Source organism: Pantherophis guttatus, chromosome 9, assembly GCF_059756535.1.
Source record: "Pantherophis guttatus breed Tessera chromosome 9, ASM5975653v1, whole genome shotgun sequence".
Classification (NCBI taxonomy): domain Eukaryota; kingdom Metazoa; phylum Chordata; class Lepidosauria; order Squamata; family Colubridae; genus Pantherophis; species Pantherophis guttatus.
Window position 1 is genome coordinate 6,766,459 of NC_142071.1, and position 13,815 is coordinate 6,780,273.

The 13,815-nt window shown below is 43.6% G+C and overlaps 1 protein-coding gene across 4 annotated transcripts in view; it reads left to right on the forward strand.

The window, feature by feature from the left end:
- Positions 1-13,815, forward strand: part of PLEKHA2 (pleckstrin homology domain containing A2) — a 114,487-nt gene that overhangs the window by 32,925 nt on the left and 67,747 nt on the right. Inside the window, exon 1 of one of the 4 annotated variants that reach the window (XM_060693491.2) lies at positions 6,945-7,082. The exons of the other annotated variants lie outside the window; for them this stretch is intronic. The gene's annotated coding sequence lies outside the window, so the exon portion shown is untranslated. Of the gene's footprint in view, positions 1-6,944; positions 7,083-13,815 lie in introns of those variants that run through there. 4 annotated transcript variants of the gene reach the window in all.

Here is a 13,815-nt window from a genome sequence, read left to right on the forward strand (position 1 = left end):
ACACTTAATGATAGTCCTAGGGAAACAATATCAATATAAGTTGTAAGGATACCAGCAACAAGGTTACAGTCATACAGTCATAAGTGGGAGGAGATGGGTGATAGGAACGATGAGAAGATTAATAGTAGTGCAGACTTAGTAAATAGTTTGACAGTGTTGAGGGAATTATTTGCTTAGCAGAGTGATGGCGTTTCAGAAAAAACTGTCCTTGTGTCTAGTTGTTCTGGTGTGCAGTGCTCTATAGCGTCGTTTTGAGGGTAGGAGTTGAAACAATTTATGTCCAGGATGCGAGGGGTCTGTAGATATTTTCCCAGCCCTCTTTTTGACTCATGCAGTATACAGGTCCTCAATGGAAGGCAGGTTGGTAGCCATGGTTTTTTCTGCAGTTCTAATGATCCTCTGAAGTCTGTGTCTGTCTTGTTGGGTTGCAGAGTCAAACCAGACAGTTATAGAGGTGCAGATGACGGACTCAATAATTCCTCTGTATTTTTGTATTCCTCTATATTTATGACGGTGGAAGAGTCCCAGGGCCATGTAATCGCTTTTTGCAAACTAATAACAACCATGTTATTAACTTAACAAATATGGCAAGAAAAGTCATAAAATGAGGCAAAAACTTACCGAACAAATTTCTGATTTAGCAACAGAAATTTTGGGCTCCATTATGGTTGTAAATCGAGGATTAACCTGCAGCTCATCGCTCCCATCTTTTCATTTCTGCAATTAGTATTAGTCTAGATTATTTTGTTGTGGCTTAGTGTGACATATTGAGCTTCATGGGAATCCAGAAAATGAGATCATTCAATCAGCAGGTTTGGCGTGCTATATGAAGATAACCATTGATTTACTGTTTTTTTTTTTTTTTACAACCCGAATAATCATGGCGTTTTTTGTGTGAAAGAGCATTCAACTATAAATTTATTCGGGGGGGAAAAAAAACCCTATGCAAAATAAGGAGGTGAGAGGTCCCCAAAGGAGCACGATAAACCATTTAGTTAGTATAACTGGTTTGCATAATTCACAGTCCTTCCCTTTTTTCAAAAAATGTCAAACTCCAGTGCCTCTTGAGCTGTTAACTTGTAAAAAAAAAAAAATTACTTGTTGACTAAAACACCAAGGAACAATCTGGTGTATTATTCACTTGCTCATTTTGCTAAGATGAAGCATTTTTGGAAAGCGGAGTTCCATGGCTGTCTAGATCAGGATTGAAATGTCAGTTTTAATCTTCATTAATACTTGAAAAACTGCAGGATGGAGATGGTGTCCCTTACTAGCTATGGAGTTTGTCTTGAAAGGGTATCTCTCTCTCAAGGTCCTTCTGTAATTCCAACCAATAGAGGAATTTTGGTTTAATCAAAAGAAATTTGCATGCATTTGCTTAAATCTTTATGAAACTCAGGAAATGCCGTGGAGAATGGCATGAAAGTACTGGAGGTGAGTGGTTGCAGAGCGAGAAAGCTATTAAAAGTTCGTTTCTTAACAGATATTTTAACAGATTAACAGAGTTGGAAGGGACCTTGTAGGTCATCTAGTCCACCCCCCCATCCAAGCAGGAGACCTTACACCATTTCTGACAAATGGCAGTCAAGTCTCTTCTTGAAAGCCTCCAGTGATGAAGCTCCCACAACTTCTGAAGGCAACTTCTGTTCCATTGGTTGATAGTTCTCACTGTCAGAAAATGTCTCCTCATTTCTAGGTTGAATCTCTCCTTGATCAGTTTCCATCCATTATTCCTTGGCTGGCCTTCAGATGTCTTGGAAAATAGCTTGACCCCCTCCTCTCTGTGGCAGCCCCTCAAATATTGGAAAACTGCTCTCCTCGTCCTTCTCTTCACTAGACTAGCCATGCCCAGTTCCTGCAACCGTTCATCGTATGTTTTATAGGAAATCTAGGTTCTAGATCTCTGGGAACTTTGGATCAGACTATCTTTCCTGTACCAAGAGTCGGGATAGTAGAGTGGTAAAAATGCTGACGTAGAAGTGGAGGATCCTAGGAGTCTTCCTTCTACTCCTTCTTCAGATATGAAAGCTTCCTGGAAGACTCTGGGCCAACCTTCATTGCAGCCCAAAATCTACAATGGTCTAGTGATGAAGGCACTGCATGGAGTGGAAAGATCCAGATTCTAAGAATATAGAATAATAAGGGTGAAAGGGACCTTTGGAGGTCTTCTAGTCCAACCCCCTGCTCAAGGAAGAGACCCTATACCGTTCCAGACAAACTCTGGAATGTATATGTAGTTGAATTAAACTGTCTGTTTTCTTCTGAAACTTTTCTTGGATTTATCCATGGTTGGCCTACTGGAGGGTTGAAAAGCTCAATAAATTGTGTGCCGGCGGGTGTCGTACGTTGGCGGTTGTGATGTATATTTTGAGTGATGGGGAGCAGCAACAGAGCGGTGAAAGAGCCACATGCGGCTCCAGAGCTGCAGGTTGCTGACCCCTGTTCTAGTCCAACCTCATGCCCAGAGCATGTTCTGAATTGGTTGTCAGACTCCCATGGGGCCATGCAGGGGTAACTTTATAGGTTGTCTGAGTCCCAGGCTTGGTTGAGCTTTGCTGGGTGATGATGTTATGAAAGGGCTTTGGGCAATTCCTACTATGGCTCCGCCTGAAGGAGGTAGATCTTTGTTATGTAGAATAGACTGGCCCAGGCCTTAATGGCCCATTGACAAAGTGGGGGAGCGGAGTTTCTGCCTCCCTTTTAGGGGAAATATTTAATATTTCATTTTCCTAGGACAGGGGTCTGGAGCCGCGTGTGGCTCTTTCACCCCTCTGCTGCGGCTCGCTGGCACTCAAAATATGCGTCACAACTGCCAATGTGTGACACCCACCGGCACGCGATTTATTGAGCCTTTCAACCCTCCAGTAGGCCAACCATGGATAAATCCAAGAAAAGAAAAGTTTCAGAAGAAAACAGAACGTTTAATTCAATTACATGTGCTAGTTTTGGGGCTGGTCAAGAAATAGTCAGGCACCGGAAGGTTTTTGTGGCTCCCGGTGTTTTCTTTTCTGTGGGAAACGGGTCCAAGTGGCTCTTTGAGTGTTTAAGGTTGCAGACCCCTGTCCTAGGAGAAGGGTGGGTGCTATGTTCCTACAGCTGTGTGTGCCGCCTCTCCACAGTAGGACTGTGCTCTCCATTGTACTAGTAGGCGCGTTCTTGAGAGTTTCACTTCGCACTCCATCATCACCTGAAAAAGAAAGTGGCAAGCACTGGCATCTGCCCAAAATTGCAAGGTCTCGATGTCAGGTCTGGGCACGTTTCCAGGAAGCCTTCTGTTTTGCACTCTTGCTGAAATTTTAGTCTAACATGTTAGAATGCATGTTAGTGACCAAGGCAAGCCTCTGTCATGGGTATCTGATCAAAAGCCTTGCATGTAAGATGTGTGCATTGTGCATGGAGTTTCAGGCATTGAACTAAATCAGGGGTCCTCAAACTTTTTAAACGGGGGGCCGATTCACGATCCCTCAGACTATGTGTGGGGGGAGGCCAGGATCGGGTGGGTGGGCATGGCTAGGTCATGTGACTAGGTGGGTGTGGCCAATTTAACAGTCCATTAAACAATGCACACAAATTAAACTTTAATTTTGTTTTCCTCCTGCGGGTGTTTTATTTGCTTTTGGTTGCATGTTGCTCTTTTGGTTGCCTTTTTTTTTCTTTTTTTTTTTACTAGATCGTTTTTTTTTCAGGAGTCTAGTGGTCCACTTCAGGAAACTCAGTTTTGCAGCAATTCTTCTCAACTCCAAGGAGCTTGAGAAATCTCTCTCTCTCTCTCTTTCTGTCTCTCTCTCTCTCTCTCCCTTTCTCTTTCTCTCTCTCTTTCTCTCTCTTTCTCTCTCTTTCTCTCTCTTTCTCTCTCTTTCTCTTTCTCTCTTCCTGTCTCTCTCTCTCTCCCTCTCTCTTTCTCTCTTTCTCTTTCTCTCTCTTTCTCTTTCTCTCTTCCTGTCTCTCTCTGTCTCCCTCTCTCTTTCTGTCTCTCTCTCTCTCTCCCTTTCTCTTTCTCTTTCTCTCTTTCTCTCTCTTTCTCTCTTCCTGTCTCTCTCTCTCTCCCTCTCTCTTTCTGTCTCTCTTTCTCTTTCTCTCTTTCTCTCTCTTTCTCTTTCTCTCTTCCTGTCTCTCTCTCTCTCCCTCTCTCTGTCTCTCTTTCTCGTTCTCTCTTTCTCTTTCTTTCTCTTTTTCTCTTCCTGTCTCCCTCTCTCTCTCCCTCTCTCTTTCTGTCTCTCTTTCTCTCTTCCTGTCTCTCTGTCTCTCCCTCTCTCTCTCTCTCTTTCGGTCTCTCTTTCTCTTTCTCTCTCTTTCTCTTTCTCTCTTCCTGTCTCTCTCTTTCTCTTTCTCTTTTCCTGTCTCTCTCTCTCTCCCTCTCTTTCTCTCTCTCTCTGTCTATCTATCTTCTGGAGGTGGGGGAGGTGAAAAACAGGCCGTTTTCGCCAGTGGTGGATTTCAAATTTTTTTTTACTACTGGTTCTGTGGGTGTGGCTTGGTAGGCGTGGTGTGGCTTGGTGGGCATGGCTTGGTGGAAGGTTACTGCCAAATCCCCATTTCCTCCTGATCAGCTGGGACTCTGGCAGAGAATAGATGGGGGCGGGGCCAGTCAGAAGTGGCATTTACCGGTACTCCGAATTACTCAAAATTTCCGCTAACAGTTCTCCAGAACTGGTCAGAACCTGCTGAAACCCATCTCTGTTTTTTGCCCATTTTTTGGCTTCCTGGGGCATCCTTGCCCCCCATGTTTCACCTCCCCCATCTCCAGAGAGTCTCTGCAGGCCAAAATTGTTTTCAATTTTCAGTTCCAGCCCGTGGGGCTAGCAAAGGTAAATCCTGTGCTTGGCCGAAGGGTGGGCGGGGCGATGTGGGCGGGACAGCCTCGTGGTCCTGCGCGGGCTGGATTAATGGCTTCGGCAGGCCGCATGGGGCCCACGGGCCGTAGTTTGAGGACCCATGAACTAAACCGTCTCAGTTGTGGTTTCAGGCTTCTTGCAATATGCCCCACCAGCCAGTGATGGTTTATTTGGACATATCATAGTTAAAACAAACCACAGCACAATGAAATAAAAGAATATCATGCAGGGGGATAAGATATCTGGGGCCAGTTGGGACTACCCTTACATTGGGTGCCTATAGAGCCGAGGTGGCGCAGTGGTTAGAGCCAGTGGTGGGTTCCTCCCTGTTCGGTCCGGTTCGGCCGAGCCGGTAGCGGTGACGATATGACGTCACCGAACCGGTTCTTCCCCCCCGCTCTCCCCCCACCCCCCACGTTATTCTTACCTTTTATTTGGTCCCACCCCCAATCTATTGCTGCCGCCTGAGTCCCAGCTGATGACTAGAGGGAAAAAAACTGTTTAAACTCTTGCCGGGGGGGCTTCAAAGGGCCGTCCTACAGCTGATCAGTGTTAAAAGCAAACAAATGAGTCGGGTCGTAAGTGCGAGGACTGGTCGTAAGTGCGAGGACCTTCCAGAAGTGACTCTGACCAGCTAGCCACGCCCACCTAGTCACATGACCTCCAAGCCACACCCACAAAATAAGCCACACCCACAGAACCGGTAGTAAAAAAAATTAGAACCCACCCCTGGTTAGAGCGCAGTACTGCAGGCTACTTCTGCTGCCTGCCAGCTGCCTGCAATTTGACAGTTCGAATCTCACCAGGCTCAAGGTTGACTCAGCCTTCCACCCTTCCAAGGTGGGTAAAACGAGGACCCAGATTGTTGGGGGGCAAGAGGCTGACTCTGTAAACCGCTTAGAGAGGGCTGGAAAGCACTGTGAAGCGGTATATAAGTCTAAGTGCTATTGCTAATGGAGGCCATCCAGAGTCTTCATTAAGACCCCAGTCTCAACCCACAAAGGATTGTGTTTGCCCTTCTAACCACATCCCAAAGCTCCTGAGCAAGACCCCCGTCACCATTGCAACATCTGACACTAAGAAGTCAACATCGGTGCTTTTATATGTTCTGATCTCTGGTCTATGACTGTAATAAACTAAAGTTGAAATGGAAGTCAACGTCTTAGCTTAGCTTTTTCAAGGCTTTGCTGAGAAAGGTGAACATCAAGACTTCTACCCGAGCTTGTCTGCAGAGGAAAAAGGCGTTGTTAGCTCAGATAGAGCGTGCCCAACAAGCTGAGGAGTTAGCACGTGCCCCAGAAACTCTTTCCGTGCATTCCAGAACATCCTGTGCTTAAGCTTCTGTGGTTAAAAGATGGTTACTAGTCTCCGCCCCTCCCCAAACTCTGGTTACAGAAGGAAAGGCTGTCACTTTGTACTCCTGAACTTGATAGCGAGCTGTCTGAGAGAAGACCTGTGTTCTACTGTCATCTTCTGTCTTGCGAGCTTTTGTCTGAGACGATGCTCCAGGCTCGTGTGTCAGCTTTTGGCGTTGTCTGATCACATCTCGATCCAGAGATGGGCATGGGGGAACGGATTTAACTGCCTAGTTTTCTTCAAGAGAGGCCAATGAAAAGTTAGGTCTCCTGAGCACGTAGCTGTCTACCTGCAGTTGCGAAATTTGAACTCTCTTAATTGTTGAACAAGAAGTACAAGACACATACTTTTGTTTCTAAGCTTCTTGCCAGTAGTCACAAAGATGCCATCATTTGACTAGCCTGGCCTTGAATTGTTTTTTTTTTTTCCCTCCCAATTTTTATGGGGGACTAGGGCATAAATTAAATTTAGATGAGCATTTTGGGATTTGCTCTTGGCACGGATTTCCAGCTGCTTCAGCGGAGTCCTCTCAGCCTGCAAAAAAATAACAAATTTCAGGAGAAAATTGCTTCATCGTTCTTTTTAAAGCAGAGGGTTTTTTTTTTTTCCAAAGTTGAAGTCCACGTGTCTTCAATTTGCATTTTTTCACTTGCTGTTCCTGGTGGATTTTCTCGGCTGGCACAAGGAGGATGGCTCTTCTGCTTTTGTGAGGCGTGCATTGATGTTTCCCTGTGGAGAGCCTGCAAAGAGAAAGTAACTGCGATCTGGTTATTAGAATGTTAGACTTCAGATTAACTTGCCAGTTGGCTGTGAAGATGGCTGGTGGATGTTGAATCCGTTGCGTGCTCTCTCCGTTTATCCTGATCACTCTTAGAGATTTGTTGTGAAAAGGTGAGAGAAGAATTATTATTATTATCTCTTTTATTCCTTAAACATGAAACTCGGTCAACTGGACATTTAAAAATGTGTCACAAATATTATTAACTGGCACTGATGGTTGATACGGGTTGCTGCCAGCTTCCTAGGTATCAACCAAGTATCTTCTTAAAATATATGATGTTCTGAGTAGCACAGTTTTTTGCAGTTCCACTGGTGTTATTGCAGGAAGCATTATTATTATTATTATAATAGAGCCTTGGTAGTACAGTGGTTTAAAGCACCCTGTTATTAACACAGCTGCCTGCAATTACTGCAGGTTCGAATCTTACCAGGCTCAAGGTTGACTCAGCCTTCCATCCTTTCTAAGGTAGGTTAAATGAGGACCCAGTTTGTGGGGGCAATAAGCTGACTTTGTATAAATATACAAAAGTATGAAGGCTATTGCTTAGCGCATTGTAAGCCGCCCTGAGTCTCCGGAGAAGGGCGGCTTATAAATCAAATTTTATATATATATATATATATATATATATATAGATATAGATATAGATATAGATATAGATATAGATATAGATATAGATAGATATAGATATAGATATAGATATAGATTAGATATAGATATAGATATAGATATAGATATAGATTAGATATAGATATAGATATAGATATAGATATATAGATATATATAGATATATATTATTATTATTATTATTATTATTATTATTATTATTATTATTAACAGTATACACAGCAAACGAGATGAACATGCTGGATTTCGTATCCCAAATCACTAGTCGAACACTTCCCAAGTGTTTAGGACTGTGTGATGTATCGATGGATGATGATGATGATTATCTTTATTCATTAAATATGAAACTGTCAACTGAACATTCAAAAATGCATCACAAATACCACTGACTGGTGCTAATGGTTGATATGGGTTGCTGCCAGCGTCCTAGGTATCAACCAAGTACCTTCTTAAAATGTAGGATATTCCAAGTAGCGCAGTTTTTTGCAGTTCCACTGGTGTTATTGTAGAAAGCTGCAATTTGCTGATGTATGTTATAAAATTCTTGGACATGGTACCAAGTGCTCCTATTACAATGGGTATCACTGTTCGATGTTTCATCCATAGCCGTGTATTATTATCTTTATTCATTAAATATGAAACTCAGTCAACTGAACATGATGATGATGGTGGTTTGTCACACCGTCAGCCAGATGTTCAGACTGCACATTGTTAGAGGTATCGTGGGTAGGAGGTAAGCTGTTTTGAGTATTATTATAGTTTTTTGCACAGCCAACCAGATGTTCAGACAAGAGTGGGCATTTTTATCCATCTATCAAGTCCTTTCTGAGGACCAGAGATAAGTAGATGGTGGTGTTAGGTGAATGTTAAAGATGTCATTGCAGGATGTTAGCTCTTCCAAATAACGCTGCCTTTTGCAGTTGGCTGGTGGTGATTTTGTGCTTTTCAAGTGATTGTGGCTGTTAGGTTTAGATCTATCAGTCATCCAAGTTCAGTGGACTCTGGGCAGTAGTTGTAATGCCCATCCATGTAACTCTTTGGAAGAATAAGATAGTCACTTTTGGGGTGAGAGAACCTGGCAAATGGGGGTGTGGCGCATTTTTACCTGGATTCTTTAACTGAGATATTGAAAATTGAGGACCCAGTTTGTGGGGGCAATAAGTTGACTTTGTATAAATATACAAAAGTATGAAGGCTATTTCTTAACGCATTGTAAGCTGCCCTGAGTTTCTGGAGAAGGGCGGCATATAAATCAAATAATAATAATAAAAAGAATCACTGGTGGTTGCCCCCGGTTCACACTGGTTTTATAGAACTGGTAATAAAACCGGTGGGAGGCTCCACCCACTGACCCTGACGTCATCAAAACGCTTCTGTGCATGCGCGGCCCCGTTGCGAACTGGTAGTAAAGGTAAGTAGAACCCACCCCTGAAAGGAATGCTACCTGATACAGTGCCAGCATTTACTGAATCAGTAGACAGGCCATGTGGTCAGAACACCTTGCTCTTATTTTGGTAGCAGAGACATCAGTAATCTTAAAGTTGTTGTTAGTTGCAAAGTCGTGTCCGACCCATCGCAACCCCATGGACCACGTTCCTCCAGGCCTTCCTGTCCTCTACCATCCTCTGGAGTCCATTGAAGCTCACACCGACTGCTTCAGTGACTCCATCCAGCCACCTCCTTCTCTGCCGTCCCCTTCTTCTTTTGCCCTCAATCGTTCCCAGCATGAGGCTCTTCTCCAGGGAGTCCTTCCTTCTCATTAGGAGGCCAAAGTATTTGAGTTTCATCTTCAGGATCTGGCCTTCTAAAGAGCTGTCAGGGTTGATCTCCTCTAGGACTGACCGGTTGGATCTCCTTGCAGTCCAAGGGACTCGCAGGAGTCTTCTCCAGCACCAGAGTTCCAAGGCCTCCATTCTTTGGCACTCAGCCTTCCTTATGGTCCAACTTTCACAGCCATCCATTGCAACTAGGAAAACCGTAGCCTTGACTAGACGCACTTTTGTTGGCAGGGTGATGTCTCTACTTTTTAGTATGCTGTCTAGATTTGCCATAGCTTTCCTCCCCAGGAGCAAGCGTCTTTTAATTTCTTGGCTGCAGTCCTCATCTGCGGTGATCTTGGAGCCCAGGAAAATAGAATCTGTCACTACCTCCATTTCTTCTCCATCTATTTGCCAGGAATTGAGAGGGCCATGATCTTAGTTTTCTTAATGTTGAGTTTTAAAGTAGAAATGGATAAGTTGGACCTTTCTCTGAGGTGTTCTGCTAATCTTAATGCATCATTCTTGGGGGTTATATTTTAGTCTAGTTAAAGGCGCACAGATGCAGTTCTTTCATCCTTCCTTCCTTCCTTCCTTCCTTCCTTCCTTCCTTCCTTCCTCACTCTCTTTCTTTTTTTCTTTCTCACACTCTTTCTCCTTCCTTTCTCCTTCCCTCCCTTGCTTTCTTGCTTTCTTGCTTTCTCATTCTCTTTCTTTCTTTCTCACTTTCCTCATTCATTCATTCATTCATTCATTCATTCATTCATTCATTCATCCATTCATTCATTTCCTGTGCCACTTCTTTACCAGAAACTCCAAATGATGTACACAGTGTCGATGTTATACGCAGTATATCTCAACCTCAGCAATTTTATGATGTTTATACTCCCAACTCCCAGAATTTTCCCAGTCAGCATGCTGGCTAGGGAATTCTGGGAGCTGAAAGTTGCCAAGGTTTAGAAACAGTGTTTATGAGGATTAAAAACAATACCTTTAATGGCAGTTCAATGGAGTTTTGTGCTACAGACGACTTTGCTATTGTGGGAACATTTGTGCATGGCCCTTCAAGCAAGAATACGGATGTACACGGTAATGGTATGTACTATGTCTAGATTTCCAGCCTGGATGTGTGGCCAATGCTTTGGTTCAGGGGTGAAATCCAGCAGGTTCTGACAGATTCTGGAGAACCGGTAGCGGAAATTTTGAGTAGTTTGGAGAACCGGCAAATACCACCTCTGGCTGGCCCCAGGAGTGGGGAGGGAATGGGGATTTTGCAATATCCTTCCCCCAGGAGTGGGGAGGGAATGGGGATTTTGCAGTATCCTTCCCCCAGGAGTGGGGAGGGAATGGAGATTTTGCAATATCCTTCCCCCAGGAGTGGGGAGGGAATGGGGATTTTGCAGTATCCTTCCCCCAGGAGTGGGGAGGGAATGGAGATTTTGCAATATCCTTCCCCCAGGAGTGGGGAGGGAATGGAGATTTTGCAGTATCCTTCCCCTGCCACGCCCACCAAGCAACACCACGCCCACCAAGCAACACCCACAGAACCGGTAGTAAAAAAATGTGAATTTCACCACTGTTTTGGTTCCAGCTGACATTCAGAGTCTCTTACTTCCTCCGCCTGGCCCCGTCTTGTATGTTTTCAGTACCATATTGAAACCGAGAAGGAATCTTTTAGTACCTACCATGTCTGTCACATAGAAGCTACTTCCTTCCTTTCCCATAACATATTACCAGATTAAACTAACTTTAGAAAAACAAAAGAGGAACTTCTTATTTATAGTTTGCAAATGTTGCCTTTTTTCTTTTTCTTTTTACAAATGGTGCAGTTTTAATTTCCTTTTAATTGTATGCCACCCAAAGCTCTTTGGTGGGAGAGGGCGGCCACGTAAACATGATTAATAAAGAAATAAATGAAATAAGTGTGCATCTTTAATCTCGCGGTTGCAAAGCTCTCTATGTGGGTGCTTCCCTTGGGGAAAACTCAGATGCAGCTGTTACTTGAAAGCACCATTTCTCTCCCAGTCTAAGGGCTTAATAAATATTTATATTATTTTATGATGACAGAACTAGAGATAATAAAGCTAATGTAACAATGCCAGGGCCTACTGGTTAAAGGGCATAGGGAGTTGCCTGCTACAGAATCAAACCACTGCTACATCTGAGTCAGTATTGTTTATTTTTTGTTGTTAGTTGCGAAGTCATGTCCAATCTATCGCAACCCCATGGACAACGTTCCTCCAGGCCTTCCCGTCCTTTACCATCCTCTGGAGTCCATTTAAGCTCACGCCAACTGCTTCAGTGGCTCCATCCAGCCACCTCATTCTCTCTCGTCCCCTTCTTCTTTTGCCCTCAATCGTTCCCAGCATTCGGCTCTTCTCCAGGGAATCCTTCCTTCTCATTATTTTATTTTATTTATTTTATTTTATTTTGCTTTAATTTATATGCCGCCCTTCTCCGGAGACTCAGGGCGGCTTACAATGCGTTAAGCAATAGCCTTCATACTTTTGTATATTTTTACAAAGTCAGCTTATTGCCCCCCACAATCTGGGTCCTCATTTCACCTACCTTTGAAAGGATGGAAGGCTGAGTCAACCTTGAGCCTGGTGAGATTTGAACTTGCAGTAATGGCAAGCAGCAGATGTTAATAACAGTGCTTTAGTCCACTGTACTACAGGCTCTTCTTTGAGTATTTGAGTTTCCTCTTCAGGATCTGGCCTTCTAAAGAGCAGTCAGGGTTGATCTCCTCTAGGACTGACCGGTTGGATCGCCTTGCAGTCCAAGGGACTCGCAGGGATCTTTTCCAGCACCAGAGTTCAAAGGCCTCAATTCTCTGACGCTCAGCCTTTCTTATGGTCCAACTTTCACAGCCAGACATGGCAACTGGGAAAACCATAGCCTTGACTATACACACTTTTGTTGGCAGGGTGATGTCTCTGCTTTTTAGTATGCTGTCTAGATTTGCCATGGCTTTCCTCCCCAGGAGCAAGCGTCTTTTAATTTCTTGGCTGCAGTCCTCATCTGCGGTGATCTTGGAGCCCAGGAAAATAAAATCTGTCACTACTTCCATTTCTTCCCCATCTATTTGCCAGGAATTGAGAGGGCCAGGTGCCATGATCTTAGTTTTCTTAATGTTGAGTTTCAAGCCAACTTTTGCACTCTCCTTCTTCACCCGCATCAAGAGGCTCTTTAGTTCCTCTTCACTTTCTGCCATTAGAGTGAGGTTGTTGATATTTCTCCCGGCAATCTTAATTCCAATTTTTGATTAATCTAGCCCCGCCTTTCTCATGATGTACTCTGCATATAAGTTAAATAGGCTGGGCGACACTATACAGCTGGAATGACTTATGTATATAAATACAGTAAAAAAAAATCTTCATCCTGGTTACTAGGAAGGTATTGGACATAAAACTTCTTCATTTGCTATTAAAGAACTGCGAGCTTTAAGTTTTTTTATTCAAACAACCACTGATCTACTTTAAGGAATAATACAGATAGTCCACTTGGTACCCATTTGAAGTTACAACAGTACTGAAAACAGTAACTTATAATTTTTCACACTTATGACCTTTTGCCGCATCCCCCCCCCCTTTGCATTTGTATTTGCATATTCAGATCTGTGCATTTTCTGTCCTCTGTTCGGCATATCGCATTCAAATGGACAGCGCTAATTCTGCTTTCTGAATTACTGAACCAGAGTGCAAAAGGATTCCTTGAGAAACTCCAGACATGGAAGGGAAAAATGAAAAAAACAAAAAAACCCAAACAGAACCAAAAACAGCGATTGTATAATTTAGAAAAGCAAAAATGACTAATTTACATTTCCCCTGAGTTTTAGGGATAGTCTAATAATAGATTTTTCAAAAATTTCCTTTAGAAAGGGGAAACTCTCTTGAATTTTCTTAGGGACTTGCCCTCTGGCTGCCAGTCAGCCGGTGGCTTTGGGTTTGCGTTGGGAAACTACCAGCCAGGCAAGGGGAAGGGATCAAATGGGGAATTAGCCTTGAGTCACTGCATAGTCACAAGAGAGCTAGGACTGGCCCCCTATAGGTTCTCCAAGGGAAGATAAGCAGCCTGACGAGATTCTTGTATTATAGGTAGAATATAGTAGCCAACGTGAACTGATTGTTTACGCCTGGCAATATAAGGAGGGTCAAAGAAAGTGAATCCTTGGCATGGAGGTGGGTTTTAACCCCAAGGTATCAAGGCTTTCCCCACTGCTTGTGGACTGTTTTATTATGCAAAACTATTTGGGCTTAAGGGACTCAGTGGCTAAGATGGTGAGCTTGTTGATCGAAAGATCGGTAGTCCAGCGGTTCGAATCCCGAAGCTGAAAAAATGCTTTTTTTTTTTTTTAATTTGATTTATATGCCGCCCTTCTCCGGAGACTCAGGGCGGCTTACAATGCGTTAAGCAATAGCCTTCATTCTTTTATATATTTTATACAAAGTCAGCTTATTGC